Here is a 27,131-nt window from a genome sequence, read left to right on the forward strand (position 1 = left end):
CAGAACTGGCTCAAAGGTATGAGACAGAGGTTGGTGGTGGACGGATGCTTTTCACACTGGAGGCTTGTGATCAGCGGTGTGCCACAAGGATTGGTGCTGGGTCCACTGCTTTTCATCATTTATATAAATGATTTAGATGTGGACATAAGAGGAATGGTTAGTAAGTTTGCAGATAACACCAAAATTAGAGGTGTAGTGGACAACAAAGAAGTTTACCTCAGAGTACAACAAAATCTTGATCAATGGGCCAATGGGCTGAGGAGTAGCAGATGGAGTTTAATTTAGATAAATGTGAGGTGCTGCGTTTTGGAAAGGCAAATCAGGGCAGGACCTATACACTTAATGTTAAGGTCCTGGGGAGTGTTGCTGAACAAAGAGACCTTGGAGTGCAGGTTCAGAATTTCTTGAAAGTGGAGTCACAGGCAGATAGGATAATGAAGAAGGTATTTGGTATGCTTGCTTTTATTGGTCAATGCATTGAGTATAGGAGTTGAGATGTCATGTTGCAGCTGTACAGGATATTGGTTAGGTGACTTTTGGAATACTGTGTGCAATTCTGGTCTCCCTGCTGTAGGAAGAATGTTGTGAAACTAGAAAGGGTTCAGAAAGGATTTACAAGAATGTGCCGGCGTTGGAGGGTTGAGTTAAAGGGAGAGGTTGAATAGGCTGGGGCTATTTTCCCTGGAATGTCAGAGGCTGAGGGATGACCTTATAGAGTTTTATAAAATCATGAGGGGCATGGATAGAGTATATAGACAAGGTCTTTTCCCTGGGGTGGGGGAGTCCAAAACTTAGATGGTACAGGTTTAAGGTGAGAGGGGAAAGATTTAAAAGGGACCTAAGGGGCAACTTTTGGCGTGTGTTTGGAATGAGCTGCCAGAGGAGGTGGTGGTTGGTGATACAATTACAGCATTTAAAAACCATCTGGATGGGTATATGAATAGGAAGGGTTTAGAGGGATATGGGCCAAATGCTGGCAAATGGGACTAGATTTATTTAGGATATCTGGTCAGCATTAGATGAGTTGGACCGAAGGGACTGTTTCCATGCTGTACATCTCTATGAGTCTATGACCCTCCAGCATGTCGTGTGGCACCATCGCCCTTCTTAATGGGACAGACTTCGTACAGATCTAGCAGCTCAAGACTGGGCATCCATGAGATGCTGTGGGCCATCAAGAGCAGCAGAATTCTACTTGAGCATAATCTGCAGCCTCATGTCCTGGCATATCTCCCACTCAAGCATTACCACCAAGCCAGGGGATTAACCTTGGTTTAATGAAAACTTCATGAGGGCATGCCAGGAGCAGCACTAGGCGTACCTGAAGAAGAGGTGCCAACCAGGTGAAGCTACAAAACAAGAGTACTTGGATTCAGACATGATAAACAGCTAGTGATAGAGTGAACTAAGTGATTCCATGACTAATAGATTAGATCTAAGCAGTCCTGCCACATCCAGTCATGGATGGTATTGGATGATTAAACAACTCACTGGAGGAGGAGACTCCACTAATATTCTTATTCAATGATGGAAAAGCCAAATATGTAAGTGCAAAGGACAAGGCTGAAGCATTTGCAACAATCCTCAGTCAGCAGTGCCGAGTGGATGATCCATCTCGGCCTCCTCCAGTGGTCCCCAGCATTACAGATACCAGTCTTCAGCAAATTCAATTTACTCCACGTAATATCAAGAAACAGTTGGAGGCACTAGATTTTGCAAAGGCTATAGGCCCTGACAACATTTTGGCATTACGCCAAAGATGTGTGCTCCAGAACATGCCGCTCCCCTAGCCAAGCCGTTCGAGTACAGTTACAACACTGACAACTACCCGACAATGTGGAAAATTGTCCAGGTACGTTCTGCACATAAAAAGCAGGATAAATCCAACCCGGCCAATTACCGTCCCATCAGTCTACTGTCAATCATCAGTAAAGTGATGGAAGGTGTCATCAACAGTGTTATCAAGCAGCACCGCCCAGCAATAACCTGCTCAGTGATGCCCAGTTTGGGTTCCGCCAGGGCCACTCAGCTCCTGACCTCATTACAGCCTTGGTTCAAACATGGACAAAAGAGCTGAATTTCAGAGGTAAGGTGATAGTGACAGCCCTTGACATCAAGGCTGCATTCGACCAAATGTGGCATCGAGGAGCCCTAGCAAAACTGGAATCGATGGGTATTAGGGGGAAAACTCTCTGCTGATTGGATTCATTACCTGACACACAGGAAGATGGTCGTGCTTGTTGGAGATCAATCATCTGAGCTCCAGGACATCTCTGCAGGAGTTCCTCAGGGTAGTATCCTACCCCCAACCATCTTCAGCTGCTTCATCAGTGACCTTCCCTCCATCATTAGGTCAGAAGTGGGGATATTCGCTGATAATTGCACAATGTTCAGCACCATTCATGACTCCTCAGATACTGAAGCAGTACGTGTTCAAATGCAGCAAGATCTGGACAATATTCAAGGCTTGAGTGACAAGTGGCAAGTAACATTTACGCCACACAAATGTCAGGCTATGATCATCACGAATAAGAGACAATTTAATCACTGCCCCTTGACATTCAATGATGGTACCATCACTGAATCCCCCACTGTCAATATTCTGGCACTTACCATTGATCATGAACTCAACTGGACTAGCCACATAAATGCTGTGGTGACAAGAGCAAGTCAGAGTCTAGAAATATCCCTACAAATAACTCACTTCCTGACTTCCCAAAGCCTGTCCATCAAATACAAGGCACAAGTCAGGAGTGTGATGGAATACTCCCCACTTGCCTGGATGGGTGCAGCCCCAACAACACTCAAGAAGTTTGACACCATCCAGGACAAAGCAGAATGCTTGATTGGCATCACACCCACAAATATCCATTCCCTCCACCATCGACACTCAGTGGCAGCAGTGTGTACTACCTACAAGAAGCACTGCAGAAATTCACCAAAGATCCTTAGACAGTCCCTTTCAAACCCATGACCACTTCCATCTAGAAGGACAAGGGGAGCAGCAACACTGCAAGTTTCCCTCCAAGCCACTCATCTTCCTGACTTAGAAATACATTGCCATTCCTTCAGTGTTGCTGTGTCAAAATTCTGGAATTCCTTCCCTAAGGGCATTCTGGGGCTACCTACAACAAAAGGGGTGCAACAGCACAAGAAGGCAGCTCACCACCATCTTCTCAAGGGCAACTAGGGATGGGAAATAAACACTGGCCAGCCAAGGACGCCCACATCCCATGATTGAATAAAAATAACGCTGCTGAAGGTAAGCATGTGGGTGAAATTGGCAGTGAAGAAGGAAAATGTTATGTTGGCCTCCATAGCAAGTGGATTGGAGTACTGGAGCAGGGATGTCTTGCTGCAACTGTACAGGGCCTCGGTGAAACCACACCTGGAATATTGTGTGCAATTTTGGTCTCCTTATCTGAGGAAGGATGTTCTGGCTATGGAGGGATCGTAACAAAGTTTTACTAGTTCCTGAATTGGCAGGAGTGATATATGAAGAGAGATCAGATCAGTTATGATTATATTCATTGGAATTTGGGGGGGGGTGGATCTTATAGAAACCCAAAAAAATTTAACAGGACTGGACAGGTTACATGCAGATGTTCCAGATGATTTGGGAGTCCAGAACCACGGTCACGGTCTGGGGAACTGAGGACTGAAATGAAGAGAAATTTCTTCACCCAGACAGCGCTGAGCCTATGGAATTCTCTGCCGCAGAAAGCAGTTGAGGCCAAAACATTGAATGTCTTCAAGAAGGAGTTAGATATAGTTCTTAATGCTAAAGGGATCAAAGGGCATAGGGAGAAAGCAAAAATAGCGTATTAAGTTGGATCATCAGCAATGATCATATTAAAATGCAGAGCAGACTTGAAGGACCCAAAGGCATAATCTCAGAATAAAGGGTTGAACACTAAAGTGGAGGTGAGGAGAAATTTCTTGTAGGGAATCTGTGGAAATTTTTTTTATCGCAGAGGGCTGTCAAGGCTGAGTCATGAAGTATATTCAAGATCAAGATTGATAGATTTTTAATCGGTAAGGGAATCAAGTGTTATGTGGAAAAGGCAGGAAAATGGAGGATCATCAGATTGGCCATAACCTCATTGAACAGTAGCGAGGACTCGGGCCGGATGGCCTACTTCTGCTGTTATGTCTTATTATAGACTCATTTTAGAATTTCCAAATGTCACCTGTTGAACGGAATTTGAATCATGCCTTACTGTAAATAATAAATATGAAACATCTTTTTCAAAGAAGAAACACTTCTGTGTCACATTTGACAGCCAGCTGTGATTCTTTTACAAATTATGTAGTAACCTTTGAAAGGACTAAAGGCACCTTGGCAGTGTGTCCTGGATTCATTAACATGACATCAAGAGTTTTAAGAATTGGTTGATTACGAATTTAAGTGTTGGTATAAAATAGCTATGAAAGGTTAAGCATCAATTAGTGGTCTTTAGGACCGAATAGACAAAGCTTGATATAATGGTTATATTATTTTATTTTGTTATTTATTTTGTCTCAGCTCCAGCCCTGTGTAACATAGAGGTCCCCTACCGACAGATTCAAATGAATTATCTGCATAATTTAGATGTTTATCATTGTAACACCAGTTTCAAGATACAGTACGAAATTGACATGTTTTTACTGTCATGAAATGGGAAACATGTCTTCTATTTGTCACAAATCCATATAGCCCTTATGTAATTGGAAACCACCATGTGGGGAATTGCTGTTTTGGGATTGAACAATCTCTGTAGTAGTGTAACAGTGCAGGTGCAGCAAAGCACCACACTGCTGATCAAGGCAAGGAATTGAAATATTGCTCATTAAAAAAATGATTGAAATGCAGGCATGAATTTTCTGTAAGTTATGAATCCAGAATTATTACCTGCAACTGCTTAAATATTTTATTTGGATTTTATGCTTTGATTTATTGTATCAATAACTTACCAGATTTTATCTATACAACCCTGTAAGGTTTTATATTCAATGCCCACTCCAGAGAACTGAGCATATAATCCAGACAGACGTGTTAACGCAGGCCTGAGGGAATGCTACACAGTTAGAGTGTCTTTTGCAGATGAAACGTTGAGTCCCCATTTACTCTCTGAGGTGGATATAAGAATATCATTACATTGTTCAATTGAATGTCAGCAGGTTCTCCCAGAAACAGATTAAATGACCATTAATTTACCACTGTTTGTGGGATCTTACTATGTGCGGATTGTTTGTTGCATTTTCCTTTGTTACAGTGACTCCTGCTTAGAAATACTTTATTTTCCAGGAAGCATTTTGGGGTGTTCTCATGTTGTGAAATGTGTTTCGGATTGCGCGGCTTTTCTGAGCAGGTATATTTCAAGTGCTTTAACAGGGATTTGGTTGTACTATCAAAGATGTCATAAATTACTTGTGTAGCAACAATGACGTGCCTGACAATGAATTACCAAGTATCCTTATCTCCTAGATTACAGGTTCAGCAGTCAGCAGATTATCTCATTGACAAGGTTGATGATGTCACGTGTGTCTCAGCAACATTACACCTCAAAGAGAGCTTGAGCACAGAGAACAACACCAGGGGGTTTACTGATTTACACCAGGGTTACACAGCATACTGCCTTACACATACAGAGGAGTAACTGGGGGCTTATTGATCTGCTCTAGGATCACACAGTGTAATGCTTTACAAGCATGGTCGGATGAGGGTAGTTTACCTGCCTGCTAGCATGACACTATTGCCCACAACTTGCCTCCCCACCACAGGCTTATTTCCAACATTTGCAATCCCAGTCTGGTAGGTCGGCCATGTGCAGGAACGCCAGATGTACCAATCTTTTACCTCCTTGCAAATCAAACCACAAATTGATCACTTTGGCTTCAGGGGAAGATTTGTGAGAAGGGCACATTTACATCACTAATATCGGCATATTAAACTGCCGCAAGTTAATACGAATCTAGGCTGCACATTAGTTCTAATTCCTCAAGTAATATCACCCCATTACGTTGCTGAACAAAGAAATATCAAAGGAAGAAGATTTAGGTTCTCACAGTATCATAATCACGACAAGAGTCAGCAGTGTGTGCCTTTGTATCTGGTATAAGTCTATAGATGAGTCCAAAGGAAACCTTTACTACTGTCCCTGTCAGAGTATCAGGGATCAGAGGAGACTCTCAGAATAACATCCTTCTGCTGAGTATTCAGTTCAAACAAATCGATCTTGGGCACCCAGGAGTTGGGGGAGGGGCAACGGAAACGGTGGATTCTGCAGCTAAAATAGAACCCAGCAGCACCTGTCAAAATTCATCTTAAAGGGTCTTTGTGTAGGAGGTCAGTCAAGCCACAAGATTATGAAGGCACAATCACAGAATGGTTTCATGGTATACTCCTGGTCCTAGGAACCAAGAAAGGATATTAAAATAGATAACTAAAAGCTAGATCAAAGGATGGATTTTTCAAAATTCTGAAGAATTAAAGGAAGGTGCAGAGTTCTGTGAGCACAGGTGGATGAGTAAATGGAATGGTGCTTAATATAATGTGAGCAGCAGAGTTTTGGATGAGGTGTATTCTCCAGACTTTACTACAGAATTTATTTCAATATTGTAAAAATTGTATTACACAAAGATAGCCCTTCCAAACCCTGTCATGATTGATTCAGAAAGAAAAAAGTAGGACGAAGAGAGTGGAATTAAGTGAGCCAAAGCAGAATGAAATTTGAATAAAACTTATTTATTTTGAATGAGTGTGAATCTTACTAAGTTACCTCTAAGGGCTGTCTCTGAAGTAGTTGCATGCTCAAGTTGTCTAAAATCACAAGTCAGTGAAGCTCTTTGTGTGGTAACACTTGGTATGCTGGTCTGTTAATGCACACACTGAGAGACACTGTCTCTTTTGTTCTCTACAAATTCACGCCTGTTATCTGTCTTGTGCTCCATAGTATTGGGTTTTCAATATACAAATAAATAGAACTGGCAGCACTTTCATACACTTTTCCATTGCGGATCATACCTCAAGAAATAGTGACAAGAATGACAATGAATTTAATTTCTCTGAACTACTTTTCATCTGCACTGAGACAGTGATACTGAAGGTGAAAAAAAATCAACATTCAACATGAAATAAAGTTTCTATTATGATCCAACTACTATAAATATTCAGTGTTTTCTAATGGCCAGCTTTAAGTCATTACAATCCAGAAGTGGGTACTGATGAGTAGTCAGCAAGGAATCTGCCAACTTAGAATAAAACAAAGTAAATCTTGTGCATCTAAAGCTGAGGAATCCTTTTGGGGCAATGTTTCTCATTAAACTTTCAATGTGAATGCTTATGAGGACGCCATTCCCAAGTTGTCTACGCAATACTCAAAGAGTAATATTTGAAAGACACAGTAACCTCCCAGAGATGCAGCAGTGTGTAGGAGGATTTTGTTTCTCTTTTGAAATTTAAACAAACAGCATCCTTTGATTTGCTGGTTATTGAAACATTTAAGAGTTAGGAGGAAGGGGAGATGGGTGAAGGGTAGAGTTCTGAGGGCCTGGGAAAGAGTCAGCAGGAGGCTGTGTATGAGTGACAGAGACAACAAGGTGCAGGGCTGGATGAACACAGCAGGCCAAGCAGCATCATAGGAGTAGAGAGGCTGACGTTTCGGGCCTAGACCCTTCATCAAAGCTGTGTATGAGTCTTGCTTGCAATACAATGACTGAGGAAGGATGACTAGAAAAGGCTGGACGAGCAATTAGCAAAGTAGGGATAAAGGAAGGACAAAAAGGTTTGTCTTTCTGCAATTTACATTTTTAAAATCCAAATTTTGTCTCATTGAACTTTTAAAAAAATGTATCCAAGGTATGTGGCCTTCACTGGCAAGTCCAGCACTTATTGCCTGTCATTCTTTGGAACTCTTTGGAATACAGGCCCAGTTTGCCCAGTCAGTGTCACCATCTCATCAATAAGTCTGGTGAACTTTCATTACACTCCCTTCATGGCAATAGTACCCTTCTTGAGGTAAAGGGACCAATGCTCTTGCGAAGATCTGTAGCTCGGGTTGTGGCTGAGGTTGTTGGCTTGCTAATTGAGCTAGCTGGTTGTCGTACAGACGCTTCGTCACCATGTTAGGTAACATCATCAGTGCAGCCTCTGATGAAGCTATGTTGTTGTACTCCACTTGGAATTTATATGATCCGGTCCATAAAGTTGGGTCCAACTCCAAACGTTGTAAAGGGACCAAACTTGCACAGAGTACTCTGGATATGGTCTAAACAAATTCCCATACAATTGAAGCAGTGAGCCTGACATCAGTGGTAGGCAAGTTATTGGAGAGGATACTGAGGGACAGGATCAACCAACATTTGGATAGTCAATGTCTGATTAGGGATAGTCAACATGGATTTGTGTGGGAAGTCATGCCTGACAAATCTTTTATAGTTTTTCGAAGAGGTAAGCAAGAGGATCGATGAGTATAGGTCAGAGAATGTTGTCCATATGGACTTTAGTAAGGCCTTTGACAAGGTCCTGCACAGCAGGCTTGTCATGAAGGTTAGGTTGCATGGGAAAGCTAGATAATTGGATTCAAAATTGGCTCAATGGTAGGAGGCAGAGAGCGATGGTTGAAGGTTGTTTCTCAGACTGGAGGCCTGTGACTAGTGGTGTACCACAGGGGTTGGTGCTGGGACCATTGCTGTTTGTTATTTACACAAATGATCTGGATTTGAATGTACAAGGCATGATTAGTAAGTTTGTAGGTGATACAAAATTAGGAGGTATCGTTGATAGTGAAGCAGCTTATCAAAAATTACAGAGGTGGGCTGAGGAATAGCAAATGCAATTCAATACAGATAAGTGTGAAGTGTTGCACTTTGGAAAGTCAAACCAAGGTAGGACTTATACAGTAAATGGTAAGGTCCTGAGGAGTGTTGTGGAACAGAGGGATCTAGGAGTAGAAGTACATAGTTCATTGAAAGCGGTATTACAGGGTGATGAAAAAGACATTTAGCATGCTGGCCTTCATTGGTCGAGGCAATGAGTAAAGGAGTTGGGACGTTATGTTACAGTTGCACAAGTCGTTGGTGAGGCAGCATTTGGGGTATTGTGCACAGTTTTGGTCACCTTTTTATAGGAAAGACATAATTAAACTGGAAAGTGTGCAAAGAAGATTTATGAGGATGTTGCCAGGACTAGTAGGCTTGAGTTATAGAGAGAGGTTGGCCAGGATAGGACTTTATTCCTTGGAATGTACAAAAATGGGAGGTGACATTATCGAGGTGTTTAATTTCAAGAGGGGCATAGACAGGATGAATGCATATAGTCTTTTTCCCAGGGATGGGGAATTGAAAACTAGAGGGCATAGGTTTAAGGTGAGAGGGGATAGGTTTAAGAAGGACCTGAGGGACAATTTCTTCATGCAGAGAATGGAATGGGCTGCCAGAGAAAGTGGTTCAGGCAGGTACAATAGCAACATTTAAAAAGCGTTTGGATAGGTACATGGATGGGAAGGGTTTAGAGGATTATGGACCAAATGCGGGCAATTGGAACTAGCTGAGAGGGGACCATGGTCAGCATAGACCAGTTTGGGCTAAAGGGCCTGTTTCCATGCTGTATGGCCCTATGACTCTATTACTCCTGTATCAAATCCTCCTGTGATGAAGGCTAACATACCATTTGCCTTTCAACTTTCCAGTTGCATCTGAAAGTTAACTTTCAGTATCATTGTTGAAGACACCCAGGTCCCTTTGCACTTCTACTCTTTCTAGTCTCTTGCCATTTATGAAATACTTTGCATCTCTGTGCCTCCTATAGCCTCACAGTTTCCACATTATATTCCATAATCTATGTTCTTGCCCACTCACAAATTCTATTGAAATTTTCTTGAAGTCTCTTTGTATCTTCCTCACAGCACACATTCCCATCTAGTTTTGTGCCATTCCCAAACTTGGAAATATTACCTTTGGTGACCACTTCCAAATATTGTGAACAGTTGGAGTCCACTATTGGTCCTAAATCTTGTGGTACCTACCAGTCACGGCCTGCCAAAGTGAGAATGACCCATTTATATTTTTTGTTAGCCAATCCATCATCCATGCCAAAACATTGCCTCCTAGCCCTTGTGCTTCAAGTGGCTAACTATCCTCCAATAAGAGACCTTATCACAAGCTTTCTGAAAATCCAAGTATATATATCCATTAACTCCCTTTATCAATATGTTTAGCAACATCTTCAAAAATGTACAAGTTCCTCAAACACAACTTCCTATTTACTGATCCATGCTATCTGTGCCCAATCAGATCATTATTATCCAAGTGTGCATTCAGCACATCTTTCTAATAGATTTTACTATTTTCCCCACTATTGACGTAGGGCTAATAAGCATATAGCTCCCTATTTTCTTTCACCCTCCCTTCTTAAATTGTGAGAGATATTTGCAAGCTTCCAACTTGCAGGAATAATTCTAGAATCCATAACATTTTGGAAGATAATCACTAATACATCCATTATCTCCCTAGATACTTCTTACAACACTCTGGGATATAAAAAAATCAGGTCCTGAGGTCATACTTACCATCAGTTCCACCAATTGTTTCAATAGAATCTTTTTACTAATATTAATTGCCTTCAAATCTTGATTCACCCTATGTTCTTGGATCTATAATTTTGGGGATCTCTTGTATCCTCAGTGAAGACAGATACAGAGTAATCATTCATCTTCTCTGCCATTTCTCTGTTCCCCATTGTTTCTATATATTCACCTGACTCTGATTATAGTAAACTCCATATCTCCTTTCTATGTACTTATAGAAGCTTTCACAGTTCATTTTTATGTCTTTTCACTAATCAACATTTGTCTTTTTTCCTTAAAATCAATTTCTTAATCCTCATTTGCTGAATTCTGAAATCCCTCCAATCCTCAGGTTTCCTACTATTTCTGGCAAATTTATAGGACTACAATTTTTGACTTGCTTCGCTAGTCATGGCTGACTGACTTTGAGTGGGTGGGGGTCAGCAATGGTTGTGCCTTGAAATAATACGCAAGTCCTGTAAATAGTTCTTTAAAGACTATCCATTGTCTATATACTGCCATGCTCTGTATTTTCCCAATCCGCCTCAGAGAATTTATACCTTCATAACTAGCATTGTTCAAATTTAATCCATAAAGTGTGAAGCTGGAGGAACTCAGCAGGTCAGGCAGCATCAGAGGAGCAGGAAAGTCGACGTTTCTGTTCAGTATTGACTCTGGCTCCAGCATCTGCAGTTCTTTCTGTCTCCAATATCTCAAATTTAACATTCTGGCTTCAGATTGAACATAAAGGTTTCAAACATAATATAAAATTCTAAAATATTATGGCCACTCATCCTGTAATGTTCTTTTACAACAAAGTTATTAATTTGTCCTTTTTCTTACATAATATTAGGTCTGAAATTGCTGGTGGTCTATTTGGGGTTCTAGAAAACTATCCTGAACACATTCTAGAAGCTGATCCTTTATAGCAAAAAACTGAAAGAACTGCAGATGTTGTACAAATCTTGAGTTTAATAATTTTAGGGCTTGAGGCACCTTCTCCCACATCTTTCCCCGTCTCTGACACACACAGCATTATCATTACATGGGCTGCTACCACGCGCAACTCATTGTTATCTACTAATAATCCCCATTAGCAGCTATTCATTCCCCCAGACTGACCTTTACCCTATTCTTTGTCTGTTCCTTCCTCAGTTCTGAAAAAGGGTCACTGCACCCAAAACATTAACCCCGATTTCTCTCTCCACAGATGCTGCCAGACCTGCTGAGTTTTTCCAGCAATTTCTATTTTTGTTTCATCTTTGATAATATTCTTGCTCATTAGATTTACCCAGTGAACAGGTTTGCTGTTAGTACTGCTGACCTATTTCTTGCTGCTAACCCCTTCCATTAACATTTACTCTTTATATCATAGAAAATAAGATCAAGCCTGCTTCATCATTCATTATGATCATGGCTGATCATCAAACCAAATATCTTGTTCCTGCATTTGCCTCATATCCTTTAATCCCTTTAATTCCAAGTGCTCTATTTAACTCCTTCTTGAAATCATACAATGTTTTGGCCACGACTGCTTTCTGAGGTTCGAAAGGTGAGTCACATTGGACTCAAAGCATTAACTCTGTTTCTCTGTCCACATATATAGAGATTCTCCTGAGATTCTGTTTTTATTTTGGATCTCTGCATCTGAAGTATTTTGGTCTTACCCAGTCTGTACACAGATTTAAATCATCCATGATTATTACCCATACATCATGCTTCTATAATCTCTTAATCTTCTATACCCCACATTATGGCTACTGTCTGGGGACTATAAATGACTCCTATCAATGTTTGCTGACCCTTGCTTTTCCTTAGCTCCACCCAGATTCAACATTCTCATCTTCTGAATTGACATTCTCCTTAACTAACAATAGTTACTAACTCTCAGTTAACTGGTTTCCTTTCAAAATATCTATCAAAACTGTTAATGTCTGTTGTTATATCTCTAGAGAAATTTACATTTCACGCATGCTCCAATTGTACCTTCCTTATTCATGTTTTAAACAATATTTGCATTTATACGTTCCGTCCAATCTTCTGACCTACTGTACGCTTTGCACAATTAACCGCTTTTTCTTTTAAATTTTACTATCTTTAACTTCTTAATTAATCTTACGATTGGTGAGTCCTCCCTTTGAAAATTTCTCATTGGAATGCATCTATTCTTTGGATTCTAAAATATCCCCTTAAATGTCTGTCACTGCATCTTTAGCTAGTTCTGCTTTCTTTCCCTCATAAATGCTGTTATTAACATTTAAAATACTAGTATTGGACGCACTCCTCACTCCCTCAAACTGAATGAATATTTAATTATACTATGATTGCTGCTACTGTGAGGCACTTTCCTTATAAGTTTGTTAATTAAATGATTTCTTTGTATAACACCAGGGCAGTACACCCTGTCCTCTGGTCAGCTCCAGAATGTCAACTTCTAAGAAACAATCTCAAAACATTCTATGACCTCCTTTTCTAGGCTATCTTTGCTGATCTGACTTTTCTAGTCTATACGTAGATTAAAATCTCCCATGATTATTGCCATAACTTTCCAACAAGCTTCCTGTCTGGAGTCACATGGAGGCCAGACCAGGTAAGGATGGCAGTTTCCTTCCCTAAAGGACATTAATGAACCAGATGGGGTTTTCCAAATAATTGTCAATGGATTCATGGTCACCATAAGACTCCTAATTCCAGATGTTTTTTATTGAATTCAAATTCCACCATCTGCTGTGGATGGGTTTCAAACCTGGGTCCCCAGAACATGATCTAAGTCTCTGGATTAATAGTCCACTTCAGAAGGCAGATCAGAATCAGCCACGAATTGCTGCGAGTCATACATGGACCAAACCAAATAAAGAGCATTACAAATGTGATGTGTTTAATGACAGTTTGGACCTTTTTTTATTCAAGTTTAAACTTGCTTTTAAATTCCATCAACTGTTGTGGTGAAACTTGAAGTTGTGTCTGTGGAGTTTTAGCCTGGGACCCTGGATTACTAGTTTAGCAATACTATACCTTACTATCATAGTAAAAAATGAGCTGTTAATTTTCAACTTCCATCATTCCATAACTTGACTGAATTTTTTGAGGAGGTGATGAAGGTGATCAATGAGGGTAGAGCAGTGGATATTGTTTACATGGATTTTAGTAAGGCCTTTGACAATGTCTCTCATGGTAGGCTCATCCAGAAGACTAAGATACATGGGATCCATGGTGACTTGACCACATGGATTCAGAATTGGCTTGCCCAAAGAACACAAAGAATAGTGATGGAAGGGTGATTTTCAGGCTGGAGGTCCGTGACTAGTGGTATTCCTCAGGGATCTGTACTGGGTCCTCTGCTGTTTGTGACTTATATAAATTACTTAGATGAAAATGTAGATGGGTGGGTTAGTAAGGTTGGAAATGATACAAAGATTGGTGGATTTTTGGATAGTGTAGAAAGTTGTCAAAGGATACAGCAGGATTTAGATCAGTTGCAGATATGGGCAGAGAAATGGCAGATGGCGTTTAATCTGGGTAAGTGTGAAGTGCTGCATTTTGGGAGACCAAATGTTAGGGAAAAGTATACAGTTAATGGCAGGATTCTCAACAGCATTGATGTAAGAGGGATCTTGGGGTTCAAGTCCATAGTTCCCTGAAAGTAGCCACACAAGTGGATAGGTTGGTAAAGAAGGCTTATGGCATGCTTGCCTTTATTGGTCAGGGAATTGAGTACAAGAGTCAGGATGTCATGTTGCAACTTTATAAGACTTTGGTTAGGCCACACTTAGAGTACTGCGTATTCTGGTAGCCACATTACAGGAAGGATGTGAAGGCTATGGAAAGGGTGCAGAAGAGGTTTATCAAGCTGCTGCCTGGATTATAGGGTATGAACTATAAGGAGAGGCTAGAAAAACCTGGGTTGTTTTCTCCAGAGCGGCAGAGGCTGAGGGGAGTCTTGACAGAAGTCCATAAAATTATGAGTTTCATTGATAGGGTTGACAGTCAGAATCTTTTTCTCTCTAATACTAGGGGGCATGCATTTAAGGTTAGAGGAGGAAAGTTCAAAGGAGATGTGAGGGGCAAATTTTTTTACAGAGAGTGGTAGGAGTCTGAACACACTGCCTGGGGTGCTGGTGGAGGCAGATTTGAAAAGGGCATTTAAAGGACTTTTAGATAATCACATGAATATGCAAGGAATGGAGGGATATGGACCAAGGGCAGGCAGAAGGGATTAGTTTCATTTGGCGTCATGTTTGCCATGACATTTTGGGCTAAAGGGCCCGTTCCTGTGCTGTACAGATCTATGTTCTGTGTTCTATCATCTGACTTTAATACTTGAGAACTTTCAATAAAAATTATTTTAATGAGAACGAATATGGTCATAAAATGATGCTGTGTTCACCTGACTAGGTTGTGCCAAGCTCACGAAACCATCAGTGAGCAAGAATCAGTCAGAGCTGAAATTAACATAATTATAAATGGCACTTTAACTCAGGTCAGCATCTCCTGGCTGATTCACACCTTTGTGGAAATTATACGATGAGGTGAAAGGTTGTTCACGGGGTATACTGCTCAGAAAACCAATAAGCAGTCTCAGCAATATACTCATAGACCTTTATCAACAGCAGCTTCTGAGCAGAAACAAAGGAAAGTAGATTTGTAAGCAAGAACTGGAAGATAATCTTTCTGTTTGTCTCTCTCTCCCTATTTCATCAAGCTATCAAGTCAGTGCACTGTGAAAAAAACACGTTGAAGCAGTTCAAAGATCTACAAACGTCACCACTGCTGAGGAAACATGGCAACAATTAAACAGTTGGGACTTGGGTTTCATTCTCACAACTCAAGAATTCTATGACAACGCTTTTCAAAGTGGGGGTTGGGACCCCAAGTGGGGTCACATTTTAGGGTCATGAGCTCCAGGGGAGCAATGGCAGCAGTGCAGCTCTGACTGAGCTCTGGTAGCTGCCCTCCCACTCTAACAGACAAGACTCCCACTTTAATAGATCCTCCATCTTACCCCACTGTGGGATCGTGACAATTTTCAAGTGTTGACATAATGGGAAATGGCTTTGTCAGAAAACCATCCCTGACAGTGTATTTCATTGATTATAAGCAGAGCTAGGCATGCTAGTGTGAGTATGTCATTATTAGCATTGCTGCAAAAGTGACATGTTATTGAAACTTTTCATCTTGAACTCATCAGGGCAATGCACAGGAATACCGATTCAAGGGGAAAACTGACATTTAAAAATGCATTCTCAGTGGCAATACTACCAAAGATTGGAGTCCACTTGCCAACTAATTACCAACCTCCTCTCACATGGTATAAACTTTTGAATTGGTATTCTTGTGAAATGTCCACCGGAAAGCAAGATACAAATTTTGACAAAATGTGTCTTTTTTTCAGCAATACTCAAGTTCTGCTTTACAACTAAGTCATTCTTGTTCATGTTGTCTCTGTTAATTTATTGTCTCTGAAGATCCATGGGCCACAATCTTGTTTGTTACATTGGGATTGTATCTGTTGGTAATTTTCAGTATTGTCTCTGTTGGAAGTGAATTTATTCGAATGATCATGATAGGTGACCACATCACATGTCACCTCACATGTGTTCACTTGCCCCTGCAAGTTGTTTAGTTCAGTACTTGCTACTGTTAAAGGTAGGTTTCTGATCAGCCTCCCAAATAAGATTTAATTAATTCCATGATGCTGGAGTCAGAGATAACACAGTGTGGAGCTGGAGGAACACAGCAGGCCCGGCAGCATCAGAGGAGCAGGAAAGTTGACGTTTTGGGTCTCGACCCTTCTTCAGAAATGGGGGAGGGGGAAGGGAGCTCAGAAATAAATAGAGAAAGGAGGGGGTGGGGCTGGGGAAGGTAGGTGGGATGGTGATAGGTGAGTACAGGTAGGGAATGGTGGGGATTAGTCAGTGAGGTGGGAGGAGCAATAGGTGGGAGAGAAGATGGACAGGTTGTGTCAGGTCAAGGAAGCGGGGATGAGAGGGAGGGTTGGTCTTGGGATGAGGAGGTTTTGAAACTGGTAAAATCTACATTTAGGCCATTGGGCTGTAGGCTCCCAAGGTGGAATATGAGGTGCTGCTCCTCCAGTTTGCGGGTGGCGTTATTGTGACACTGGAGGAGGCCCAGGATGGACATATCACCAGGGAGTGGGAGGGAGAGTTGAAATGGTTTGTGACCGGAAGGTGTTATCGTTTGCCGCAAGGTGCAGGTGCTCTACAAAGTGGTCTCCGAGCCTCCGCTTGGTCTCATCGACGTAGAGGAGGCCACATTGGGAACATCGGATACAATAGACCACATTGCCGGATGTGCAGGTGAACCTCTGTCTAATGTGGAAGATTTGTTTGGTGCCTTGAATGGAGGTGATGGGGGAGTTGTCGGGGCAGGTGTAGCACTTCTTGTGGTTGCAGGGAAAGGTGCCAGGTTGGTGGGGCTTGTGGGGAGTGTGGAGCGGATGAGGGAGTCATGGAAAGAGTGGTCCCTACGAAAGGCAGATAGGGCTGGGGAGGGAAATATATCTTTGGTTGTGGGGTCGGGTTGTAGCTGGCGGAAGTGGTGGAGAATGATACGTTGGATATGGAGGTTGGTGGGGTGGTATTTGAGGATTCTAAAATGATGAGATTGGAGGTTGGAGCCTGGACACCACTCTACGGCCTCCTACCCTCCTTCGACCTCTTCATCTCCAATTGCCATCGCGACATCGATAACCTCAATCTCACCACCTCCCCCACCCTACTCCAACCTCTCCCCCACAGCCCTCCGCTCCCTCCGCTCCAATCCTGGCCTCACTATCAAAGCCGCAGATAAGGGAGGTGCAGTAGTGGTATGGTGCACTGGCCTTTGATGATGCCAGGCGCCAACTTTCTGACACCTCCTCCTACCGCCTCCTCGATCATGACCCCAACCCTGACCACCAAACCATCATCTCTCAAGCCATTCACAACCTCATCACCTCACGTGACCTCCCACCCACAGCCACAAACCTCATCATTCCCCAACCCCGCACCGCCCATTTCTATCGCCTTCCCAAAATCCACAAATCCAACTGCCCTGGCCGACCCATTGTCTCTGCCTGCTCCTGCCCCACCGTACTTATCTCCACTTACCTTGACTCTGTTTTCTCCCCCCAGTCCAGGAACACCCCACATACATCCGGGACACTGCCCACGCCCTCCACCTGCTCCAAAACTTCCAATTCCCTGGCCTGCAACACCTCATCTTCACTATGGACGTCCAATCCATACACTTGTATCCCCTACGCAGATTGTCTAAAAACCATCCACTTCTTCTTCTCCCGCAGGCCCAACCAGTCCCCCTCCACCAACACCCTTATCCACTTAACAGAACTTGTCCTCACCCTTAACAACTTCTTCTTCAACTCGTCCCACTTCCTACAGACTAAGGGGGTGGCCATGGGAACCCGGGTGGGCCCAAGCTATGCCTGCCTCTTTGTAGGATAGTGGATCAGTCCCTCTTCCACTGTTACATTGGCCCCATCCCCCACCTCTTCCTCCGTTATATCGATGACTGTATCGGCAATGCCTCGTGCTCCCACGAGGAGCTTGATCAGTTCATCAACTTTACTAACACCTTTCACCCCAACCTCAAGTTCAACTGAACCATCTCTGATACTTCCCTCCCCTTCCTGGACCTCTCTATCTCCATCTCTGGTCACCGCCTCGAAATCGACATCTATTTCAAGCCCACCGACTCCCACAGCCACCTGGACTAAACCTCCTCTCACCCACCTTCCTGCAAGAATGTGATCCCCTACTCCCAATTCCTCTGCCTCTGTTGTGTCTATTCCCAAGATGGGGCGTTCCACTCCCGAACATCCCAGATGTCCTCTTATTTCAAGGACCGCAACCTCCCCACTTCAGTGGTCGAAAATGCTCTCGACCGCATCTCTTGCGTTTCCCACACCTCTGCCCTCACATCCCCTCCCCAAACAAAAATAAAGACAAAATCCCCCTTACGCTCACATATCACCCCATTAACCTCTGGATTCGATGTATCATTCTCCATCACTTCCGCCACCTGCAATCTGACCCCACAACCAAAGATATATTTCCCTCCCCAACCCTATCTGCCTTTCGTAGGTACAGTTCTCTTCGCGACTCCCTCATTCGCTCTACATTCCCCACTAGCCCCACCATCCCGGCACCTTTCCCTGCAACCGCAGGAAGTGCTACACCTGCCCCTACACCTCCCCCCTCACCTCCATCCAAGTCACCAAACAAACCTTTCAGATCAGCCAGAGGTTCACCTGCACATCCGTCAATGTGGTCTATTGCATCCGCTGCTCCCGATGTGGCCTCCTCTACATTGGTGAGACCAAGCGGAGGTTTGGAGGCCGCTTTGTAGAGCACCTGCACTCTATTTGCGGCAAACGTCAACACCTTTCAGTTGCGAACCATTTCAACTCCCCCTCCCACTCCCTGGGTGATATGTCCATCCTGGGCCTCCTCCCAGTGTCACAATGACACCACATGCAAACTGGAAGAGCAGCACCTCATATTCCACCTTGGGAGCCTACAACCCAATGGCCTAAATGTGGATTTTACCAGTTTCAAAATCTCCCCACCCCTGGCCTCATCCCATGACCAACCCTCCCTCTCCGCCTTCTTGACCTGACACAACCTGTCCATCTTCTCTCCCACCTATCCGCCCCTCCCACCTCACTGACCAATCCCTACCACTCCCTCCTGCACTCACCTGTCACCATTCCACCGACCTTCCCCAGCCCCACCCCTCCTCTCTATTTATTTCTGAGCTCCCTTCCCCCTCCCCATTTCTGAAGAAGAGTCCTGACCCGAAATGTTAACTTTCCTGCTCCTCTGATGCTGCCTGTCCTGCTGTATTCCTCCAGCCCCACACTGTGTTATCTCTTAATTCCATGTTTCCTTTTACAAGCTGGCCTTTAATTTACACAAGAGAGCTTACACCTCCAGAGCCTGGTCCACCTTAAATCTACCCTTAGCTCCAATGCTGCTTCCTCAATTTCTATGTTCAATTCATCAAAGCTCTGTTTACCAGTTTTATAACATGGCCTTCTGCAAATTATCCCCTCTGCTCAACCAACAAACTTATTATCAAGAATTCCCTCCTTAAATTCTGGAGCAGTAAAAATATATATAATGAACAACCACTTTCTGGAAAAGTCTATAATTGACTCCAGTTGGGCTGCGCTAAAAGGTGCTGCTGGGTTATACTTCATGGCTGTTAATAAAAAGGACTACCTGTAATTCTCAAACTCTGACACACCTACATGGTAATTGACAAAAACAAGTTCTTTGACAGGCTCTGTCAGCAGGGAGCTAGTTCAGCACTGTGCCATCTGTTACAAAGTGATGTGTAGCCAATTTGTGTCATGTGCGTGATCCATGATAATCAGGTTTCCGCCTCCTTCTCTTTCTAGGATAATTTAGCGGTCACCTGTGATATCAGACATTGTGCTCCATACACAAGAAGCAAGTGGTTGCCTTGTGAATTGCTTAATATGAAATGGAGGATCGCTTTGGTGACTGCAACAGCACAGGCTCAGGGAATGAGCCAGACCCGCACTATGTGTAGCAACACCGAGAGTACCTCACACCTGATGACCTTGTTTTTACCCACAATGGAGAGGGAGCAGTGTTTCCTTCTGTCTGGTTTCTGTCTTCCCTTGGCAACACACTCCTCCTAAAGTTTTGGCACACATCCTGGCCTCTCCAAACCATATTCCCAGCTCCTTCCAGTAATCTGACCTGATGGTGAAGGGATAAATGATCGGTCAGCCCGGATCACAAATGTCACAGCCTCACTCTTGCCACAATTGACCTTGGCTCCCAAAGCCAGTTTGAACTGGTCACCGATGCTCATGAGTCTAGCAGAAAATGGCGATATGATCCATGTACAGGGAGCCTTTGACCTGCAGGCCTCAGCCGCCTGGAATAGTCACCCCTCTCAGGCTTGCATCCTTCCTGATGGACTTGGCAAAAGTCTCTATACAACACACAAACAAAGCAGCAGATACTAGCTGGCCCTGCCCAACTCTAGATCTGAATGGGAAGCTTTCTGATTCCCACCCATTGATTGAGACCGCACTAAAGATGTTGATGTACAGCAGTTGGATCCAATTGCAGATTCCCTGCCCAAAACCCCACTTTGGACAGCATATCCTACATGTAGGTGTGTGACATCCTGTTTAAGGCCTTCTCCTGGACCAGGCTGATGAGGCAGACATCCACCCCCTGTCCTGCATGTAGCCGATCATATCCCTGAGGAGCACGAGGCTCTAAGAGATCGTCCTGCCCAGTACAGCACAGGTTTGGTCAGTGTGAATCACCGATTCCAGAGCAGACCTGACCCAGTTGGCGATGACTTTAGACAGGATTTTGTAGTCTGCATTCAGCGGTGAAATTGGTCACCAATTTCTAATGTTCTCCCTCTCCCCCTTCTGCTTGTAGATGAGGGTGATGATAACTTTCTTCATAGATTCGCACATAGTGTCACACACCTTCAGCAGGTCCTGGCCAATCAAGTCCCACAGAGCTGGTCCTGAGAATGGGAATGGGTTGCAGCTCTATCTTTAGCCAGGAACAGAAAAAGCAGACAGGTTTAATGCAGATGGTGCAATATATTTTAATTTTCCAAATTATGGAGAAGCAGTAGCCTATTGGTATTGGCTATCACTAGGCTATTAATCCAAAGACTCACATAACATTCTGGGGACTTGATTTTGAATCTTGCCATGGCAGATGGTGAAATTTTTTTAAAAATCTGAAATTCGGAGACTAATGATGACCATGAAGCCATCGTTGATGGGTAATAGATGCTGGCCCGTGCCAGTGATGTCCACATCCCACGAATGTATTAAAAAAAAGGCCTTTGGCAAGATATCATACCTACAAACCATGTTCGTGACCATGATTGGGGCATATGGATTGAGCAAACAAGTAGCAGAATGAACATCAAGCTGGCTACAAAACAGAAAGTAGATTCAGAGATAGTAGGAACTGCAGATGCTGGAGAATCTGAGATAACAAGATGTAGAGCTGCATGAACACAGCAGGCCAAGCAGCATCAAAGGAGCAGGAAGGCTGACATTTCGGGCCTGGACCCTTCATCAGAAAATTAAAAGCATTTATTCAGATGGCAGAATGTGAGAAGTGATGTTCTGCAATGATCATGCTGGAAATCAGAAATACAATTTCAAAATTGTGCATTGTACCATATTAGCAGCAGGAAGACTGCAACAAAATGCAGATAGACATTCATAAACTTGCAGAACAGGAACATAACTAGCAAATTAATATCTATGCAGATAAGGTGCTGCCTCTTAGTGGAAAGAATGAAGAGGCCACGTACTGCTTTGTGAATAAGAGTTTAAATATGATACAGCAACAAACGGGTAGAGATTTACAAATTACTGAAAACAACGAAGCATATTGCTAAAACAGTGAAGGCAAGTTGTCTCATTTATAGAAGGATAGGGTTGAAAAGCAGAAGTTATGAGAAAATCATATGGAACCTAAACTAGATGATTGTGCAGTGCTGGGCTCCATATAATAAGAAGGAAATAGAAATATTGGAGAGGGTACAAAAAGTATCAGGATTGAGAAATTAAACCTATCAAGAAGGATTGCATGTGTTGTAAAATAGAAGACTGAGAGATGACCTCATAAAAATTTTTAAGATTATAAATGTATGTTATGGTAAATGTTAACATGATGTTTCTATTTGTAGGGCAGATCAGAACTTGGTCCATAAATATAAGAAAGTCACTGCTAAAACCAAAAGGAAATTCAGGACAAACTTCTTTAACCGGAGAGTGGTTAGGACATTGTATCATTAATGATTTTAGGGGAAGTTAGATCATCAAATGGAGGATAAATTAATCTAATCCTGTTCTCCTTGGTTAGATGAAGAAGGAATGGAAGAGACTTGAGCAGAGTGTAAATATCGATAGAGCATTTGGATGAAATGTTTGGATTCTGACCTACACATTATGTGTACTGCTTTCCCACCACATCATTACATGAAAATATATCCAGGACTAAGTTTTCCAATGGAATCAAAAAACTTGTTTTGCTTAGTCCTTCCCAGTTGACCCTGTTCCTTTGTATTCTGTACCTTGTAGTCGTGCAAGCTGTGTAATCTTGACTCATAAATTAAACAATCTCATACAATGGCAAGGCCAAAAACACAACGCAGGAATGCAGCTGACTATTTTTTGTATTTGTTGACTGTAAGATTGATGCAAAGCCAATTTGATGATGTGGCAAACAAATGCTTGGTGCACCTCTTGTTGGCTCCTTTAACAACCCAATGAACAAGAAGTCTCACCGCTGTGACGATTGTTGGTTTTTTTTTGCTATGTACTCAATTTGGTATGCAGGATTCATTCTCAAAACAAAAATCATATTGGTCTGAACTTTTGCTCCTTGGTCAGGGTGCAATCTGGATGCCATGTTGATAAGACATAAAAGAAATCATACATTATTTTAGAAGCTATACTATTCTGTCTAATTTTTAAGATGGACTTTGCTGGACTAAAACACGGTTGACACCAATCATATAGTGCAAGTTGACAGCAATTAAATATATAAAGAGGAAGAGAGAGATGCCATTGTTGAAATAGGCCCCTTAGAGAATGAGGCTGTGGAAATAATAATGGGAAACCAGAAAACGACAGATGTGTTGAAAAAAGCATTGTACCAGTATTCAAATTAGAAGACACTAATAGCATTTCAAAAAAATACTAAATATTCAAAAGCAAAAAGAGGAGAGGAAATAAACATCATGACTATTACTAGACAAAAAGTCCTTGGGAAACTAATGGGGCTGAAGACTGATAAGTCCTCTGGACCTGATGGGATGTATCCTAAGATATTAAAAGCAGTCACTACAGTGATAGTGGATGCACTAGTACTAATCTTCCAAGATTTCTTAGATTCTGGAAATGTTCCAGGAAAGGGATTGGAAAACTGCCAATGTAACACCTTAATTCGAAAAGGAATGGCAACAAAAAACAGATAACTATAGGCCAATTAGCTTTATGCCTGTTCTTGGGGAAATATTAGAGTCTATTACAAACAATGTAATAGCAGATCGCTTAGAAATACATAATATTGTCAAGCAGAGTCAGCACGGCTTCATGAAGAGGAAATGATGCCTGTCAAATTTACTAGAATTCTTTGAGGAGATATCAAACAAGATGGATACAGGGGAAACAGTGGATGTAATATATGCGGACTTTCAGAAGGCATTTGATTAGGTGCCACATGATTGCTACTTAATAAGACAACAGTCCATAATGTTGGAGCCAGTATACTAGCATGGGTAGAGGATTAACTAACTAATAGAAGACAGAGAGTTGGTATAAGGATTGGGGACCTCTCAGGATGGCAACTTGTATCTCATGGAGTGCCACAGAGATCAATGCTATGGCCACCATTATTTACAATATATAGTAACAACTTAATTGAGAAATGTGAACGTACAATAGCCAAGTTTGTAAATGGCACAAAAATAGGTGGAAAGGCAAGTGGGATGATGCAAAGTGTGCAGAGGGATATGGTCAGCTTAAGAAAGTGGGCAAGAACCTGGTAGATGGAATATAATGTGAGAAAATGTGAGGTTATGCACATTGGTAGGATGAAAAGAGGAACTGAATATTATTTAAATGGAGAAAGAGTGCAGAAAACTGCACTACAGAGGATTTGGGAGTTCTCAAGGATAAATTGCAAAAAGCTAGGCTAAAAATCCAGCAGATAATAGAGAAGGCAAACAGAATGTTGGCCTTTATTTCAAAGCGAATGGAGCAAAAAAATAGGGAAGTCATGTTAAAATTACACTAGTTAGACCACAGCAGGAATACTATGACCAGTTTTGGGCCACTGGTTTAAGGAAAAATACTGAAGGCAGTCCATACAAGGCTCACGAGTTTGATCTAGGTATGGAGGGATTGTTTTATAAGGAGAGGCGGAGTAGATGGGGTCTTTGCTCATTGGAATTTAGAAGAATGAGAGGCAACCTTTTAGGATCATGCAAGACTCTTAGGGGGCTTGACTGGGTAGATGTGGAAAGTTATCTCTCCTTGTGTAATTTCAGTATAAGGCACTAATTATCTCATCAATCTCCAAAGATGAATGATGAACCATTGAGTCAAAAGATAGAAATGAATTTTTAAGTTGAAATTGACTCATCCAAGAAACATGTCATGTGATCAAACTCTTCTGCTCTCTGAAGACTTTAACTGTAATTCCTGGACCCTATACCTCATTCTAATTCCTGGACCCTTTACCTCATTCTGCTTTTTAGAATCCAAGTGGGTTTAGTCTACAAGACCATCAGTAGACAACCAGTCTCCAGGCTACAGCTAAGCCTCCCTCAAATCTGAGTCCTCCCCACAACTAAGATTTGAAATGAACCAAGTCTTGATACGCTAGCCTCATATTTGCTGCACCCAGCTGACTTTAGAAGGAATTCTGCAATCCTTAACAAAAACCAAAGGAACTACGGATGCTGGAAATCAGAAACAAAAACAGAAATTGCTGGAAAAGCTCAGTAAGTCTGGCAGCATCTGTGGAGAGAAATCAGAGTTAATGTTCTGGGTTCTGAGGGAGGGTCACTAGACCCGAAACATTAACTCTGATTTCTCTCCACAGGTGCTGCCAGACCTGCTGAGCGTTTCCAGCAATTTCTGTTTTTGTTTCTTCAATCCTTGATTTGGCATTTGGAACATACCTAAATCTGAATTCCTACAGGAAAGAACCCTCATTGGGTGCTAACTTTCTGGACTCTGAGAGTCATGTGAATTAATATCCATATCTTTGATTTCTTAGTTGTAAACTCTTTCTTTTCCTTTTGTTTTCCTCGCATGCTTTACTATGTGTATGTGTCGTGACTATCATCCCCCAGCTTTAAATGTATAAATAAACCATTAATTTGATTCAACCCTAAAGAAAGTTTATTGCAGGTTGCGTTTAAAATTGAACCTCACGAAAAAAAACGGCTTGGATGAAATGTGCCACTGCCTGTTTCGTAAAGATGGAAAAGACTGAAATACCTCCACTTATCGACAGAGGTTTAGGGACAGAGTACAGACTGCTAATGTACCTCTCTCCCCGTCTGTAACAATGGCTCATTCCTCACTCTGCAGACCCGACTCAGGAGCGAATGCCCTGAGATTAGATTTTCATTTGGGTATGGTTAGATTAATTGGGAGTCAGAATGACAGCAAAGTCTGCCAGGCATAGAGACAAACTGCTCAGAAGGCCTGCCTCAGTGCATTGACACTGTGTAAAAGTTTTGATAAAAGTCACTCCTCACACTCATTCCCCTGACACACTCGAAATGCTCCATCCATGAAACCTCATGTCTCCATACACACCCGCCCCCCCCCCGCCGTATGTCATTCATATCAACCTCTCCCCCTCCACTCATCCCCCAATCCTTCAAATCTCCATGACAACCCATGCCACTTCCAGTCACTCCCTTTAAAGCTCCAATGTGCCCCTCCACAAATACGCTGTCCTTTGTAGCCTCTATGCCAACTTAATGGCAACACATACCAAAACATGACCCACCACCAGCCTTTACCCTTACACCTACTGTACAAACTCAACCGGGATTCAATGTGCAGAACTCAAGAGATAAGATGAAATTAAATAATATAACATTGTGTGTTGGAGAATTTTCTTAAATAAACACTGTCACTCATAAAAATCAATTCACTCCATTTTACATCCCTCAAATATGTAATCCCTTACAATCGCAAGCATTTCATTCCCTTAAAATACAACAATTGGAATTTTAATCCTACTTCAAAGAATCTATAGTCACTCTGACCTGTCAATTGAACAATGAAATAATAAACACCCTGCTGTGATAATAAAAGGAAAGTCATCATAGTCTTACCAGAACATAGAGCTAATTTCTCATTAGAGGGAGAGAACTGGTGATGGTTTAACCGGAGGGTCACCATGCCTCAGGCAAGAGGAGAGGTTGATAAGTAGAGTGCTTTGTGGTAATGCCAGTCAGTGCAGGAATTGAACCCGCACTGTTAACATCACTCTGTAATGCTAACCAGCCATTCCAGCTAAATGGCCCCCACAGTGATAATACACGGTTATGAAAAATATTATACAATGCAAATCCAGTTTGACTTTAATTTGACAAGTTTGTTGACTGTTCTAATGAGCTTGGTAGTTAATGCTACATTTGTTGACTTTAAATGCACATGCATGTCTACTTTTAACATTTTCAAAGGGAAACTTACCCTCCCGACTGGTGGCTAACTTCTCTCCAAGGCAATCCAGGATCATATCAAAAGGAATATCTTACCTTTCCAAACGGTACCCTGGCTATCCAAATGATTTTTAAATGTTCAGCACCACTTCTGCCAAGTACGAACTGTGCATGTTGCAGTTCACACACGTGGATCATCAAAATCAGACATCACTGGAGGTAACAGCTGATTTATGTGGGAAGCTGACTCTGCAAGTGCCCATGTGCAAAATAGAACCCTAGACCCATTCCTTCCCCCGTGAAAATAGTAGGTATTGTGTTTTAGGCAGGACTTCCAATGCTTGGTCT

Source organism: Rhincodon typus, chromosome 2 (genome assembly GCF_021869965.1).
Source record: "Rhincodon typus isolate 14 chromosome 2, sRhiTyp1.1, whole genome shotgun sequence".
In the NCBI taxonomy this organism is placed as follows: Eukaryota; Metazoa; Chordata; class Chondrichthyes; order Orectolobiformes; family Rhincodontidae; genus Rhincodon; species Rhincodon typus.